Source organism: Anas platyrhynchos, chromosome 1 (assembly GCF_047663525.1).
Source record: "Anas platyrhynchos isolate ZD024472 breed Pekin duck chromosome 1, IASCAAS_PekinDuck_T2T, whole genome shotgun sequence".
NCBI lineage: Eukaryota > Metazoa > Chordata > Aves > Anseriformes > Anatidae > Anas > Anas platyrhynchos.
In genome coordinates this window covers 88,768,326-88,785,301 of record NC_092587.1, presented here as the reverse complement: position 1 = coordinate 88,785,301, position 16,976 = coordinate 88,768,326, and the positions used below count along the sequence as shown (strand labels likewise).

Genomic DNA, 16,976 nt, shown 5'->3' with positions numbered 1-16,976 from the left:
GCAGAGCTAACACTCACCTACCTCAGTCACTCTTGTGATGAGAAACACAGCCCAGCTCCAGCCCTGCAGAGTAATTAGTTGCACAGAGCTTTCAGCCCATGAACAATGAAGTCACCACAGCAGGGGGAATACAAACCACCACGTGCATGCTTAAATCCTCACCCTGCCAAAATATTTTACTGGCCTGGGCCTGTGAGCCTGAAGTCTCTGTTGGGGCCCACCTGGAGCACCCTCTGTGCACCCCGGAGAGAAGGTCTTGAGGTCTGTTTGGGCAGCGGGGGCTGCCTGCCTCCTCCTGCACCAGAAGGAGCAGGTCCTTCGCCGATGGGTGCTAAGAGCTCGTGCCAGAACCCCAACACCTTGCTGACCACAGCTCTCCACGGGACACCAGGCCAAAAAGAGGGGACGGAGGAAGTGCTGACTTAGGTCCTAGGGAACAGGAGACTTGGTTCCCCCAGTGGTGACTAAATTTCAGACTATATCACCCGATCACATCAGAAGCACTGGTTAAAGTTTCCCCTGAAGTCTAATAGCAAGTGGTAATTACTGAGAACACACCCAATGGGACCGACCCTACCCACCGACCTCCAATACATGACCCATACCCAGCGTGAGGTAGCCACACGCACTGTGGTAGGAAAAGTAGCAGTAAGAGGCAACCAGAGTGACCCTTTTCCAAGAACAGCACATCCGAGATCTTTCCAGCAGCACAGAAGACAGACAAACCCAACAGGAGTTAGGATGAGAAAAGTGAGTAAGGACAGAGGATGTCATGACATTCCCCCTTTCTGTTTTTATTGTCAGTCACTGGTAGAAATTTGGCACACCGTTTCTGAAGCAATTGTGGCAAACATACACAATATTATTATTTTTTTTTGGTGGAAAGACATAAAAATACTTTTACCTCAGTGTTGCTTGAAGTCTTGGTTTTGATTCAAACATCTCAAAATATTCAGAATAATTGCAACATTGTGTGCCGCCAGCATTTGCAGTACGAAACTCTTTGTGTTTTTCTCACATTTTATGTGAAAAAAGAACATTTTGCACCTCAGAAGATGGTTGTGGTTTTGGATCATAATGTGCTAAGGGTTTTGATCTGTACTGATTCCTACCCCTGTGTCTCATTTTTCTCATGGCTTAGAACAAAGTATTAATGTGACTCATCTGTCATAAGTAATTCTCATATCCTCTACTCTATATTTTGGTGCGTGTCTAGAGGAAAGTTGTGGTTATGTAAAAGTATTTGTGTATTTTGTATAAGGGAGGATGGGAATCACAGGTACTTTAAACAAAAAAATAAGGGCAATGGCAGGAGAAAATTGTGAATTATAAATAAAAGCAACTTTTATGTATTGTAATTAAACATAATAGACACTTTAAAACACACTATTTCTGTTTACTACTTCCTAGCTTTAAAAATCACAGCTGTCAGTCCCTGGAACACTGGAAAAGGAAATAATAAATGGCAAAAAAATATATATGTTTAGAGTTTGTGGACTGGCTTGTCCAAAGCGAGTCCCAGATTTGATACTGAAACATTTACAAGGACACTAATTATGCCTGGAAAGCTAGCATTTGAAATTGCAAATGTCAGTTCCAGGACGTCAACGTTTTCTGGTACTGTTTAGGAAATCCTATGTAGCGTGCTGCTTTCGAAAGACATAATTATCTGTGCACATTCCTGCAACTTTGCTCCAGACCCAGACTTCTACTCCACAGTAGTTCTCTCACAAAAATTTAAAAAATTCAGTAGAAAATAGCCCAAACAATGAATACAGCAGCAATTCTGCTACAGGAGCATTTGCAGCAATTGACCAGATTCCTCTTTTCTCCCCGAGAGCAGACTGAAATACTTTACTAAGTAGATCCAGTTCAATGCAAACCTCATTCCACAAAAGTCATTTGCATTTGGGCTGAATATTGAATCAGAGGGACTCAAGTATATGCTTAAAATAGAATTGATATTTATGTGATTACTTAACTGAACTAGGGGTCATGCTGTTTCTCTGCTAAAACAGAGAATCCAGCTATTTTCTGCCTTTCTGCTGATGCCTTTCTGTATGTGAATAGAAATCACAAAATACTGTTTTCCAGACCTGGCAAATACCTGCAGCCAGCAGAATGGGAGAGAGAGGAGAATGCAATGCCACCTCCTATATTTGAAGATTTTGCACACAGAAAATAAATTCTCCCCTCTCCTTTCAGCTATAGATTTGCACTAAACTGTTCCTAACAGCAGAGCAACGAAATGAGACTGTACCCATCAGGAAATCTACTGCTTAAGTTTCTTCTTAGGAATGATTTCTCTCATTCTCTCTTTCATACTCCCTCTCTCCCTTACTTCTCCAGGAAGCTTTATTGTCTCCAAAGCTAAAAAGACTGCCTTGTGTTGCTGCATGTTCATGTAGCCCTAACCTATGTATCAGGATCTTCATGTGACTGAATGACACAGGGGAGACAGGAAATGTATCAGTAGGAAACCTTCCATGAGATTTATTTTGGGGGTCAAAAAAAAACCATTGCACCGTAACAGGTTTTCAGGGCTGAAAGAAGTTAAGTGGAAGAATGCACACACAGTCGCTTGTCTCGGGACACAAAGAGCAGGAAAATAATAATACTGGAAGGGCACATAGAGAACATCACAGTTTCTCTCCGAAAAATCATCAGGAGCCAGAATCTGGCCTTTTGTTGGCTACACTGTGCAGCAAAACCCGTCAGCAATGGCCAAGGGGGTCCCTGGAGCAGGCAAGGAAGGCAGGGGCAGCAGTGGTGGTGTGAGAAGGAAAGGTAGGGACTGTCTGGGATGTTACAGGGGCTTTTTGAGGACCAAGAGGACACTGTGTGGACTCTTTTCTTTCCTTCCCCACCTGAAGGCAGCCCAGATCCCCTCCCCTCACTTCTGCTCTCTCCACCATCAGCACCTACACATTTTTCTGTACCTTCTTGATTGCCAACAAGGGGTCAGTCTTGGTTTGAAGGAACAAGAATTAGGATGGGAGCAGGGCAGAAAGCCAGAGAAATCCCGCTGCCACTGGAGGTAGAAAGGGCAGAAGTGACTGCTGCTGTACTGGGGCCCGCTGGTACAAGCTGGCACCCCTTCACCCGCCCTCTAATCCCACAAAGGCAGTAACAGCGACATGGATGGTACAAGCAGCAAGCAGGAATGAGCTGTGCGGCTGAAACGCCTAATCCCTCTCTCCTCAGGCACAGGCAAAGTAGCTTGCCATCCCCTCCAATCTGGCAGCTCCCCGTTTTGCTAAGTATTCAAAGCTACTTCTGAATCCATGACTTTCCTTCGTCTGTGCAAGAAGCTGAGCCAAAGCCCCAGACCTAAGCACCTGCAAGCTGTGGAGAAGTTTGTCTCCAGAGCTGAACTTTGGAGCCCAGAGCCGTATCTGAAGGTGATGAATGAATGTAGATGTGGTCTGAATTATTGACTCCCAGCTTAAAGGAGAAGGCCTGGTTGGCAGGATAAACAATTAAAAGCTACACTTCATAAAACTATGCTGCAAACGGCGATGGAATTGGCAATTTCTGCTCTGCAGGCTGTAGAGTCCCCTCAGGAAAGATGCCAGATGCACTTTCTTTTATCCAGCTCAATGAATTGAATGAAACCGATTGCAAATAATCCACAGTTCTTGGGAATTATCTCCTATACCTTGATAATGGGGTGTGAAATTGTTTTTCTCTTTGACTATTGAAATCACTCACAGAATCACGGAGTGGTTGAGGTTGGAAGGGACCTCTGGAAATTGTCTAGTCCAATCCCCTCTAGTGCAGACTCTCTGGACAGCCTGTTCCAGTGCTCTGTCACACTCACAGTGAAATCTTTTCTTGTGTTCAGCCAGAACTTCCCATGTTTCAGCCTGTGCCCCTTGCCTCTTGTCCTTTTGCTGGGTACCACTGAAAAAAGCTTCACCTTCTTCCTTTTTGTTTTCCTTCTTTCAAGTTTTTCCTGTGAAGTCCTTGAGTGTCTGGAAGGACAGATGCCTGCTGAGCTTTTGCTCTCACTTATTTTTACTTCCATGCTCCCTCCATACATATTTTTTGAAAGTAGAACAAAACCATTTAAATGCAAGAAAATCTTGAAGGACTGTTATATAATTCCTTCCCCTTTTTCCAGCAACCATCTCAAGCAGAAGACTTTGCTTTTTATGTAAGAACACTGTCAGGTATCTCTCTTAAATCTCAAGGTCAGGGCACTGGGACATCCATCGTGGTGGCTCCCCGAGCAGCAGCACAGCAGGAGAAAATCACCCCAGATTATCTACCAACACAAGGGCAACCACAAGCCAGTACTAGGTCTGGCATTGTCAGAGAGTTGGTCACCAGCTGGCTGGTCACCAAAACAGAGATTCTTCAAAATAATTTGATAGTAGAGGCCAGAAAGCTTTGTCACCACTAATGTCACCCTAACCTACAGCAGAGGGCCTGGAGAGCAGCCAGGTACTTCTCATGGGGGCCCTGGACTTCATGAGGAAGGATGGAAAAAGGTGCCCAACTGGGGCCACCCAAAATGGAGGAATGGTTTCCTGAAGCACAAGGACTAGTTGGCAGCAATGTGTTCTGGAGGGAGCTGGGCTGACATCTCCTTTATGGCAGAAAATGCTCTTCTGTCAACAAGATTCAAGATTTTTTTTATTTTTTTTTTGTGAAAATGTACTGTTTTGATCAAAACTTAGTTATTCTGTCAGATTTGAAAGAGACCTCACAAAAGCTCAGTTGGTGCATTCAGAGGAACAGAGGAGAGCAGGGAGCGGGCACATTTCTAAGGGGCTGGAATAAATCTGAGGTAAAACAGGCAAGCTAACTGCAGGTTTCCCCTGCAAAATCAATATTGCTTTTTGGCTCTCCTCTCTCCCCAGATGCTTTCTCCCTCTAAGGTTATCACAGGTTGGTGGCAGCAGGGCCACGTGGGGCAGAGACCCCTGGGGCATACCAGGCCCCGGAGTAGGCACCATATCTGGGCTGCCTTCATCTGCAGAGAGGTTAGAAGCTGCTGTTCTTGAACTTTCCTCTTGGCCTGGCTGATAAAATGCTTCAAGTGAATGGAGAGAGACCTACCTTGAACATCTTGGTGGCAGCTGAGCCCACCAAATCACAGAGTCCTCCCAGTCATGCCTGTGGGACGTGGATCGGGTGAAATGTGAGTCTTGGTAGCGGCAGCCTGAGAGTGATTAGCCCATAAAACATGCAGATTTTGTAGTTATGTAGGATGCCAGCGCTGCCTGTTGCTCCCCTTGTTGAACCTTCATGAGCACGGCTGTGCTCGGGACTTTGTATGGCGGTTCCAAGCACCTCATATATCAGTCCAAGTTCCTTGGGAACTAATATCTGTATGTTGCCCATTGCAAGGAAGGGTTTGCATGTACTTTTTTGAGGGGGCAACGCACTTGGAGAAAGTTGAGAATAAGTAAATGTTTTTCAGCAGTCATTCAAACTGATAATTTTATACCTAGTAATCTGAAAAAAGCTACACAGCATCTCTCCAGAAGGGTGGGAACAAGACTCAAGGAGCTTTTCTTGAAATCCAAACCCAGATTTTGATTTACAGCCTAATTATTACAGGATTGCCAACAAAAATATCAAACATTAGGATTTTTAGTCCCGTATTCAAATTGCTACATCAGTTTTTGCAAGCTCTGAGTAACTAAAGAGGCTACTCAGAGGGAACGAGCTGCCAGGTTGTCACACTTCTGAACAGCAGACCTTGAATAAGAGGTTTGAACATGGAATGAAAAGACTATGCTACGCCACTATGTTTGAAAATCTTGGGCAAATTTCCTTAACATTTCTGAAAGAAAAAAAAAAAAAAAAGGCTACTGTGCTCATGAATTTCTTATAAGCTTTCTTTTCCCTCTAGGGACCAACTTAAAATCAACAAAATAACACCGGGCCTTACACAGACAGGAAGTCTAGGTCTCTTACAGTGAAAAAGCAAACAACCTGTCCTTCTTCTGCCCTGTCCTGATATCTAAATGTAAGTATATCCAGCTTTGAAATCCTGAATGAGTTATGCATAATGCCAGAACAAAAGTGCAAAGGCTTAAAACAGAAGTTGTCTTAAAGCAAGCACCAAAAAGGATTTGATAAGTTATTCAAGTGTTTGCTACGCACCAAAGCTTTTGATTTTTGAGTAGAAAAATATATGGTACACATACTTTGGTGATTATCCTCAGCAGCATTTTCTTTCCTAGATTAAAAGAAAATCTACTCTTTCGGACACTCTTCATAGTTTAATGGGAAATGACATGTAACTTGTTTTGTTGTTTTGGTTTGGTTTGTTTTTTTTCCTTAAAAAAAAAAAAAAAAAAAACTTTTTAAAATCTATTTTCACAGTCAGGAAAGATTAAGGATGGGTTTCATTAAAAAGGATGACAGAAAACATTTTACCCTGGGAATATAGTGAGCTATGCCGTTGATGTACTTTCGATATCCGAAATACATATGTACACGTGTCTGAATCCATGTGTATGCATATGTGAAGGCAAACAGCAGTAACATTCATTTGGAAATCCATGTTTAATGCAATGTTTAGTTTAGCTCAATAACGGGAAGAATATGTTAAACATCATTTGGAGCCCTAATGGAAAAGTTTCTGACAACTAGACATTAGCTCATAGTGTCCACAGTCATCTTATGCTTATGACTATTGTTTGTTATCAAGTGTGACTTTTGGAAGAAAAAATGCATTATTGCTTAACAAGCTACGTTGCAGTAGTGTCCTGCGCTCTGTTTTGGTTTCTAGATGGCTAATTAAAAGAATCCAAATGTTACGAATTAATCATGTAAATTCCTCAGACTTTCTCAACAGCTCTCTGGGAAGACGAGCGCCACGTTCGATCGTGCGCCTCTCCTGCAGAGAAATCCTGCAGAATTTGTCTGAAAGGGAAGCAGCAGAGTCAATACAAGCACGGCTCCACCAGTACACTGCTCCAGACACCGGCCCTGGCAGACACCCTGCCTGGAGAACCCACCGGGCTTCTCTGGGCACCGGGGCGGACTCGCCCATGGCTCGATGCCCGGCAGCTGCCAGCTGTCAGAGCTGGCCTTGAGACCCACTCCCCTGGAGCCCGTCCCTAGACAGGGTGCTATCCCGGGGTAACATAAAAATAAAGGAAAAAAGGGGGGAAAAAAGTAAAAAGAAGAAACCGTAGAGCCCAAGGCCCCAGCCCACAAAACGTTAATAGAGTATAAAATGCATTCCTGCTGGTATTTAAGTTCTCCCAGAGCATCTATAAGAAAGTTTTAGAGCCCAATCCACCTAGCAATAAAACATACATCCAAGAACGGCGGTGGATTTTGGTAACTTCGCTGTGAAGGTTACATAGCAGCTGATTAACACACTCTATGAGAGCACTGCTATTTTTATTAGTAATTTCTTCAAACCTTCTGAGAGAGATTTTCCAGTGTTATACAATAATGTAGATCACTTCAAATAACCTCAGAGTCCTTCACCTACAGCAGGTGAAATAGGAATACAGACCATTAAGCATATGCTCCAGACAGTAAAAAGCAACAGTTAAGTGCAAACTAGCACTTGCTACATTTCATGCATGGCAAAATTGCATTGAGAAAAACAAACACTGTACTCAACAATACAGAGATATCGAAGCACAGACAAATAAGAAGGGGAAAAAAAAAAGCCTAAGAAACCGTTGAGAGTTCTGGAAAATGTTATTATTTCCTTTTCTTTCTCTTTTCGTTTTAATCTATTCCAGTGAATAGAGAATAATTTCAGCAAAACATTCAGATCTGGATAGAAATATCCCTCAAATTAAAGGGAAACAAAGCCCAATATCTGCAGCAAGAATACAGAAATTTTTTAGACTTGAGCATCAACTGGCAATTAGACTTGAAAGGCATTTGGGTCCAATAGAAGTCCTGAGCTCCTACCAAAATCAACAGTCTAATTGTCTCAGCTGAAACTGGGGCTTAGTTTTTGGGTTTCCTGTAACTAAATCTTGCCACAAACAGCTCTGCTAAGTTTTTCCTCCAATAAAACAAAATACGGCGAAATTAAGATAAATACAAGAGACAATGAAGATGAGTGTGTAGTTCACGATGTAAGGAAGGGAGCAGATGTTAGAGAAAACTCATGAAGATATCAAAATAGCGTCCGTCAGTTCTAAATGGATGATATGACAGCTCTTTAAAAATAAACAATCAAACATCTGAAAGTAATTGCTAGACTAAGGGATTTAAGTTTATTTTATTTAAGCAATATGGTATTTTAAAAATGTACTCAGATTGTCTAGCTTGCTTCAGATTGCTTTGGTTTTCTACATGGTGTCATGGCAGTCACTACCCACCCAAATGTGGTATTCGAATAATATTTTTAAATTGAAAAAAGACAATTGAAATGAAGAAAGCAAAACTATTCAGGAAGGTTACCAGAATGAGTAGTTTAGTTTAACTTCAGACACTTCATAATCTGATCAGGGAGAAGAATGAAGAAACCTATTATGTTGAATTCATAGGCAATGAGTCAGGTGATCAAGTTATTTATGTGGTCCTAGTGATTTCCCCTCAAAATCAAAGGCAAATCTAGGTTACTGAAAGTAACATTTCAGTTTGTATAGGCTGATATTCTTTTTGTCTATCCTTTATTCCATGGTCTTTTACACTTCTCCGTGTTTAAACCCCATGAACATAGTCTCAGCCCCCAGTTTCCTCCTCATTTTCTTGTGCCCTATGTCCCTCCATTCAATCCCTGTTTATCTACAATATGAATTAGTTTGCCAGTCTTCCTCTTCCCTGTCTGAACTGGGGAGCTGGAAGCCCTAGACGACTTTTAGTGGAATTTAAACCTCATATTATTCATGCGTTTATAGAAATGTTATCTTACATTTCCAGGTCCACTGATTTTTCAAAAGAAATCAGTGGACAAACTCAGTCTCTTAAAAAGCTAGCTTCAGACTCCTCTCAGCACTTCTGATGGGAGGAAATTAAAGAGGAATTACAGACGAAATAATCCTTTCCAAGCATAGCATATTCAATAGCTTAGAAATTTAGTTCTCTTTTCCTATTGGCAAATGAGGTTTCTTTGACTAATCCAAATATTATTGTGCATAAACCCAAGGGTTGCTTTTGTCTGTGTTTTGACGAAGAGGGGCTTCTTTAGAGCTTTAGTAGTGATAATTGACACATAATGCTCTGGTACTGAGGAACACTGAGGGACAACAAGATGAACTTGCCTTCACAAATCATACAATTTGGGGCTGCGCTGGGGATACCTCCTGCTTGCTGCCAGCAATGATGAGGACACGTTTACGACCCCAGGCTGTGCAAAGCAGAGTCCTGCAGGACCTGCTGCTTGGTAATTCTCTGCTGCTCAGGCTCCCCAGGCTACCTCGCACATGCACACACACACACAAGCTTGCCTCTGGTCTGCAGGGACAAGCTCACCAGAAGCATTTTGCCCTGTGATGTGCAGGGGCTGCCCCTCTGCAGTGTGAGGAGAAGCAGCTAACTCAAGGTGCTTAGGCTAAAAAAAAAAAGGCAGGTTTTTATCCAGCAAGTCCATGGAAGACTAGCACAACATGCCTGTCTGCTTTGGGAAACAGTTAAGTCTTTTTATGGGCTTTGCATTAAGCATAAATCCTCCTGGCTATGTGCTGAAGGGTACGGTTTGATAACAGAGAGTTCAGTAACAGCAACAGATAGAGCATATAGCTGCAGTCACCACGTTGCAAACGCATTCCACATGTTTTCCCATAGCTTCTCTGTCCAGGGATAAGTAGCACTAAGCAAACGCCTTCTTTCAAAAGCCCCACTGGCATAACTTCTCAGTGCAATTATTCCCTGCAAAGTCACTGAGTTTCTTTAGGAAACATTAGTGCGTTTTCTATGCAGGAGTCTCTCCAGAAATATCACATTTTTGACCAGTTTTCTAGACCTAGGGGGCTCAGACACAGGAACTTTGTCTTGTAATGTTCAGAGAATGTTACCGCAGTGCAGAACAGAACGTGAAATACACTCAAAAGGATTACCCAGCTAGCAGTGATAGCCCATGAACCTATCAGGTTAGTAAGTGAACCTTCAGCTAAAATATCTATTACATATTTCAACCTTCTGTTTAGTTTCAAAGGATTTTGATGCAGTTGTTGGGTTTTGCTTGAGTAACAAGGTTAGCTTTATCCTTTCTCAACTGCAATAGGTATGCAAACAGTGTCCAATATTAGAGTTCATAGCAGTCTTCCACAGGATCCTTTTCTACTTCATCTATCTGAAATTCCCCCGTTCTTATACTCTGCAGCAGCCTAGTTCATGATTTACCAGGGGTGGAGGAATACCAGAGCACAAAGCTGAAATCAGAGACCTTTTACTTGAGAAGCTGACACAATCCTTTACTGAACGCATTTTTGGACCGTTTGCTCTACAGTAGCCTGAGTATTCCTGGCGTAAAGGGGAGACAGCGTAAATGGGGCCAGCTAGGCAGCACCGTGGCATCAGCACACACGCAGGAATGTGAGCCGCACCAGCTGATGGCTGCAGAATACTTGCTTTGTGTGCAGACAGCGTGTTTCATGCTGCTTTGCTCGCCTTGCAGGTATTTCTGAGCAATGCACAGCACGGAGATTTAGTATTTTGAACCTGCAAAGGGGGCTGGAATGTGCTCAGGCTCCCCCTCCTGCCTGGTCCTTGGGAAGCTGTCCCCCGGTACACGATAAACTGGGAAGATGAAGAAAAAGCAGCAGCATGGAGCCTGTGCTGGCAGTGTACATAGAAATTTGAGTTTAGCGGACAAAGTTCACAGTTTGCAGTGAAAGGTCATAAGGATTTCAGGCATTTTTGGTATTTTGTCTCTGCTGTCTGCACAGTATCAAGCAAATAATAAGAAAGAAAGAAAAAAAAAAGATAGACGGCTTCCAATTCTGTATACTTGGCATCTCTGCTTGGCCTGAAAGAAGTCGGAAAGCTCTGTCTTTGGCATCTACAATTATTTTTGAGGACACGCCATCCTAACAAAGCTTTAACACTTACTCAGCCCCAGCTTCCCTGGTATTTTTTCATGTGACATTTGATAATCTAAAAGGCTTACCCAGCTTCAGCTAATCCAAGTGGCTGGCAGCTTTCTTGCTGAAAATGAAATATTGAATTTAGCATGGGGAGGAAGAGTCCTAAAACGTTAACTCTTAGCAGGTGATATTCTTCTTTTTCCATCCAGTGCATGGTCTCAATAAAACGTCAAATGCTTTTCTGAGAAATCTCTTCCAGTCTGTAGCTGAACCAAAGAAGAGTTGGAGCAGTCTAATTTATTATTATTTTGATTACAGTTTTTGCCTGCAGTGAGTTCACTCTCTTCTCTGGACATTATTGTTTTATCTCCCCTAGGAAAGACTTAACTCTGGCCTGTGAAATATGGATGATGACATTTTTATTTCCTGGACCATAGTAAATCTAAATCAAGCGGAGACTGTTTTCCTGGAGATATATAATCTCAGAAATCTAAAGACTTTTATTACCTATGTATTTAGGAAGTAAGTGCAATCACTGCTTTTTGTGAAATTGCTACTTCCACTGTTTCGGGCATGTACTGCTGAGGCACCAAACTAGGAAAAGAAAAAAATCCCATTATTCTTGTCCTTGGGTGCATCTCATGGGCAATGGAATATCCAGAGACCTCTTAGGAGTGTGAAAAGGATTAAACAGTAAAAACGGGACAGTAGGTGATCCAGGTATTGGCTAAATTTCTTGTGACACGTGTTCATTTAACCTCCCAAAGGGGATTGTACTTTGTGTTCCCATCTCTGCAACACCAGCACATCTCAGGGATCACGCAGGGGGAGTCTGTGTGTGCATTACAAGTGCCAAAAGCTTGAGCCCATGTTGTGCCTGCAGGTGCTGTGAGGCACCTGGGGGCTCCCTGCTCCTCCTGCTGGTGCAGCCACCAGCATCAGGAGGGAGCTGCTCCCAGCCTCAGCTGCCTGGGAGCTCTGTGCACTTTGTCCTCCAAGCTCAGGCAGAAACTGTTCCAGCTGCCATGAAACACAGCCCTTCACATCCTTCCTTAGCATCCTTCAGGAGCTAAAGACAGATGCTCTCTCCAGACATTCCTCCTTTAGTTTCCCTCTCCTTTGCACTTCCTCTTCCCCTTCACTTTTTACCTAGAGATGGAATATTTTGCTCTTAGGTTTAGTAATGGTGAACAGAGCAGAATAAATGCCTGAACGTACAGCATAATGCTACCTCCTCTTACAGTGGTCAAGTATGAGGTACAAACACCCTTCTACGGGTGATTAAACCTAGACAGGAATGAGTATGACCCCCTAAATAGGAAGTATAACTGCATTGGAACTGCAGAGACTCTACAAAACTCACTCCCTTTCTTCCCTAAATATGGAAAGATTGACATCAAAGGGTTGGTGTTCAACACTTTCTGCCAACCAGCAGAAAGGTTTTGATGCACTCAGAGCAGAGCACTTTTCACCACAATCCACTTCTGGGTTAGACAGAAAACAAAGCCCCTTGCCTTCTGATGAACAAGAGATTAAAAACATCTGAAAAACTACACAAAAACCAGAAGACAGAAAGACAGAAAGGACTAAAAGGAAAGATATGTCAGTCTCTTTTCTCAGGTGACAGGTGAGAGGATACAGAAGAAACAGCCTCAAATTGCCACAGGGGAGGTTTAGATTGGATATCAGGAAGAATTTCCTCATGCAGAGGGTGGTCAAGCATTGGAACAGGCTGCCCAGGGAAGTGGTGGAGTGCCCATTGCTGGAGGTTTTAATTAAGAGATGTGGGGACGTGTCACTAAGGGAAATGGTTTAGCGATGGGGCAAGGTAGTGTTAGCTTGATGGCTGGACTTGTTGATCTCCAGGGTCTTTTCCAACCTATACGATTCTAAGACTCTATATTTGATAACAGTCAGGTTTCATCAGATTTGCCCTGGCCAAAACCAGGAATACGTTCTTTTTAAACAAGCTGTCTGTAGGTGAGCCTAATAACTGGTAGCAGACAGAACCCTCCTCATCCAAAGACACGGGATGAACACTGACAAGATTCTACCTTTGTCACAAAGAAATATCTTTATCATTTATCATGACATGATCGTTCTGATTAGAAGGCAGCAGAACACAGCTGTGCCCCAGCAAACACTACGTGAAGGCATAGCTGTGACACCAGTAGCACCCAAATAAAGAAAAATTATGAGGACGTGCTTTTATTATTTTGCTTTAAAAACAATTTCAAGCAACAGTCAGGGCTGAGCCTGTGCTCCAGTGGATCGCTTACGCCACCAAGGGGCAGCTTCAGTAAGGAGACGTCTGCACTCAAAGCTTTGACTTCCCAGGAAAACCCAATGCTCAAAGACTACTCCAGCAAATACTTGAATTGCCTGTAGTACCTGCCAGTAGCTAAATAGGTATGCATCGATAGGAAGCATTTGGTCTTCAGATGCACTGCTGAAACATTTGAGGTACTACAGGCTTGGTTTTACAAATACATTTGTTAACAACCCATTTTTTATCTTGGTTACAAATAAGGATTCATAAACATCTGGTCATCTGTTTGATTAATGCCACAAATTACTTAAGGTGACTCTGCCTGGATTTGCATTAGAAAAGATGGGTTTGAAATATCAAGTCCCCTTCATCCAGTACAGACTGCAGCAGGGAATGAGATAAAGCTCCACGCAAGGCTTACAAAGCTAACATTGCTCACACCAGCTGACTGTCCCCGAGCTGCCCGATACCGTGTTTGCTTTGAGCCTAGATGTACACCAGCGTGTGGCTTCGGTGCTAAAGAGAAAAACACGTTAAATTATAACTGTAGAAACAGTAACTTGTCCTTAGGAATAACAGCATTTCCTTTATATAACTGTACAAGCGCCAACCTTTCCACTGCTTTCAGAGGCTGTTTTCGACCAGTCGTTTTAGCTCTGTTTTCACCCTTTCAGAAGCAGTACCTAGGTGTAAAGTCAGAACGAGCCCCAAAAGTAGGGTACAGCCTGAGCAGCTGAGCCTTAATGTGGGCAGCTGGAGGTAGACTCAAGCCTTTCAGGACAAAGAGCGATTGGCACATCTTTACTAAATAAAAACAAATCAAAACCTTACTCTGGTGGTTTTTAAACTAGAGTTAATAGTTACTGTACGGAATCGAGGCATTTTCAGGTGGCCCCAAAACATACAAAACAGTGATCCAACCCGGGATAAATGACAACAGCAAGACAAAGAAATGTGTCCCTTTACTTAAGAAGTACTGTTTCATCTCTTTATGGCATCGCAGACTGCAAAGGCATGTGTTCATGAAAGCTGCTGCAATTAAAGGCATAGAGGGTGTTCTTGTGGTAATGGGGTTAACAACAGTTTATGGATTGCATTTACGCACAGGATTAATGAACACAGAAGCAGCAATAGCATATAGAACCTGTGTAATACAGCCAGCATTTAAGAAAAACTGAGGGTAGCACCTACAGTTTCATACGAACTTCAAATACAGTTCCAACATACATGGATTTAAAAAAAAAAAAAAAGAAAGAAAAAGAAAAAAAAAAAGGCAGCTCCAGTCCTGAGGTCCCCAGAGTCAAATCCATCTGATTTTGCTTAAGCAAACCAGATGGGGGGAATGTCCTGTTTTAATTTCTCTTTTGGCCTCTGCTACATTGTTTATCTTGAGTGCTCATCTTCTTGACAAATACATTTTGAGGAACTTTATTCTTTTGAGTCTCATACGCCTGAAGAGAACCTGAATAAATGTGTCTGCTCATCAAGAGTGGCTTGTGGTCTCTGTGCGGTTTTATTTAAAGACAGAGGTTCAGAGAGACATGTAAACACTCAGCTGTGGGGACTGGAGACTGAGAAACAATGTAGTACATGGAAGAGGTTACTGCCAGCAAACGTTTCTTCTCTCCATAAATGTGTTAGACACACACAAGCATGAGAACGATAAGAGAAGACTGATTACTTACTATAGCCCTCATTAAAATGCTTTATGTGCTTCTCCTTACAACATCACTTAGAGCTCAGAGCTCCAGACTCATTTTGCAAATGAGGAACAGAAGGCGAATGGCAAAGTGCAGCAATACCCACTCCGCGGTCCCAGAAGTATCTGCAGCGTATTGCAGAGGTATCAAAGTTTAGCTCGAAAGCAGGCAGCACATGTACCACCAGCCAGCCAGGCTGCAGCACCTTGGTGCTCAGCACAGGTTGGTTTGCCAAGTTATTGCTGCTCGCAGCTGAACTCCAGATGTGTCCTAAATCAGATGTGTGAGCTGAGGGACCTTAATAAGCTCCACTGGTTGTTGGTTGACTCCTCTTCATTGCTCCTCTTTCCTTTTCCACCACAAACTGTAATGCTTGAGGGCAGGAGGGGGAGAAACTTGTGAGCAAGGGCCGGAGAATGCCAAAAAATATAGGGAGAACTAGAAGGCGATTCACACACACGTGCAGAGAGGGAGCAGGGTATGGTGGAACACGCCTGCCTTTCCTATAACGAAATTAAAAAATTATACTCGTATATCTAAGTCGTCTGTTCCTCGGGAAGAAGCTGCAGCCAGGTATTTTTTAAATCTTAGGGGGCAGCATGTCCTATTAGGAGGCAGAAACAGTATTTCACCTATATCATTTTCAGATCCCTTCCCCTCCTGAGGTATCAGAAAGAAAGACTATCTTGTGAGAACAGTAAACTTTCAGCTTGTGCCTATTTCACCATTTTGATTCAGAGCATCAGCCTCACATGCAGAGATAACAGTTGTGAGAATCTGTGCTATACCTGAAGTTAAAAAAAAAAAAAAAAAAAAAAGGTGGTTTCTGGACCTTGACTCTGCCACCTCAGCTCATTTCTAATGTGCGTGCTTTGGCAGCACATAGCTGAGCAAGGCCATAGAGGTGCATTTTAAAACGTGGTAACCTTCAAACTTTGTTCTTCTTAAGAATCATCTGCATTTGTATTATAATTACAAGGGAAAAGTATGGCACCACTGCATTTCTTTACAAATCAATTTAATTTAGGAACATTATTTTTAGTCAATGAGGCATCCTCACTGACAAGTCTGAATGATGAGTAAGTTTAAAGTGTCTTTTGTAATGAGTTTGACACATTTAGAAGCCCTGGGTCCTCCCATGCCTTCTTTTTTTTTTTTTCTTTTCTTTTCTTTTTTTTTTTTTTTTTTGCACCCATTTTCTTTGACTGGAAAAAGATCAAACATAGTGTTGTGTGTAGCCAGCACACTTTGACATGATCACTTTGGTTAAATTAGAAAAAAGGCTAACATATAACTTGTATAACTTGTCCATGTCATGTTATTTGGCAAAAATAATTATATAATTAAATGGGTCCAAAAATCAAAACCATATGTATCTGCTTGCATTTATACTTTTTTTTCTTTCCATTTACAAAATAATGCTTTTGTTAGAGAAGAAAATTCAATGAGCTTCATATGTACTGATGGAGTTCTGCAACTCAATTATTTCTTCATCACAATGGCAAGAGAAATTCCAGCACAAATAATCTACAAGATTTATAGACCCGATTGCAGTGTTGACACTTGGCCTGCAGAGCTCTCTAGCAGGCCAAAGAGAAGTAGTCTTTTCCGCAGGTATGAAGCGGGCTGGCTGATAGCATCGCCTAAGCCATGGTGAATAATCTGAGCAGTACATTTACAGCCCTACTTCTAGCTAAACTGGAAATCTTTGAAGTATGATGCATCAACTCCGCGGGTGCTTAAAGCAAACTCCTGCAGGAAATGGGATCCATGTACATGTTTTTTTGGGAGTTCTTTGCAAAGCAATAGTCAAGTCTGAACATAAGTATGTGTTTTTAATTTAATTGATAGGTTTACTTTACAGGTTCTTCCCTCCTTCTCCTACTGCCTGTAGAACTGTACATCAACAGACATTCAAAATCTGCTTTCATTTAATTAAATGGGATCATTGTTGCCAGTCAAAAAAAAGATACCAGATATGTGAAATAATGTCTGTTCTCATGACATCTTCAGCCCAGTTTCCAGAAAGACTTTGGGAGAGTTTTG

At 42.3% G+C, this 16,976-nt stretch overlaps 1 protein-coding gene across 2 annotated transcripts in view; it reads left to right on the top strand.

Annotated features, from left to right (window-relative positions):
* The window catches only part of COL8A1 (collagen type VIII alpha 1 chain), an 85,992-nt gene that overhangs the window by 51,235 nt on the left and 17,781 nt on the right, over positions 1 to 16,976 (top strand). The window contains exon 3 of one of the 2 annotated variants that reach the window (XM_027449549.3): positions 5,864 to 5,980. The exons of the other annotated variant lie outside the window; for it this stretch is intronic. The gene's annotated coding sequence lies outside the window, so the exon portion shown is untranslated. The remainder of the gene's footprint in view (positions 1 to 5,863; positions 5,981 to 16,976) is intronic. 2 annotated transcript variants of the gene reach the window in all.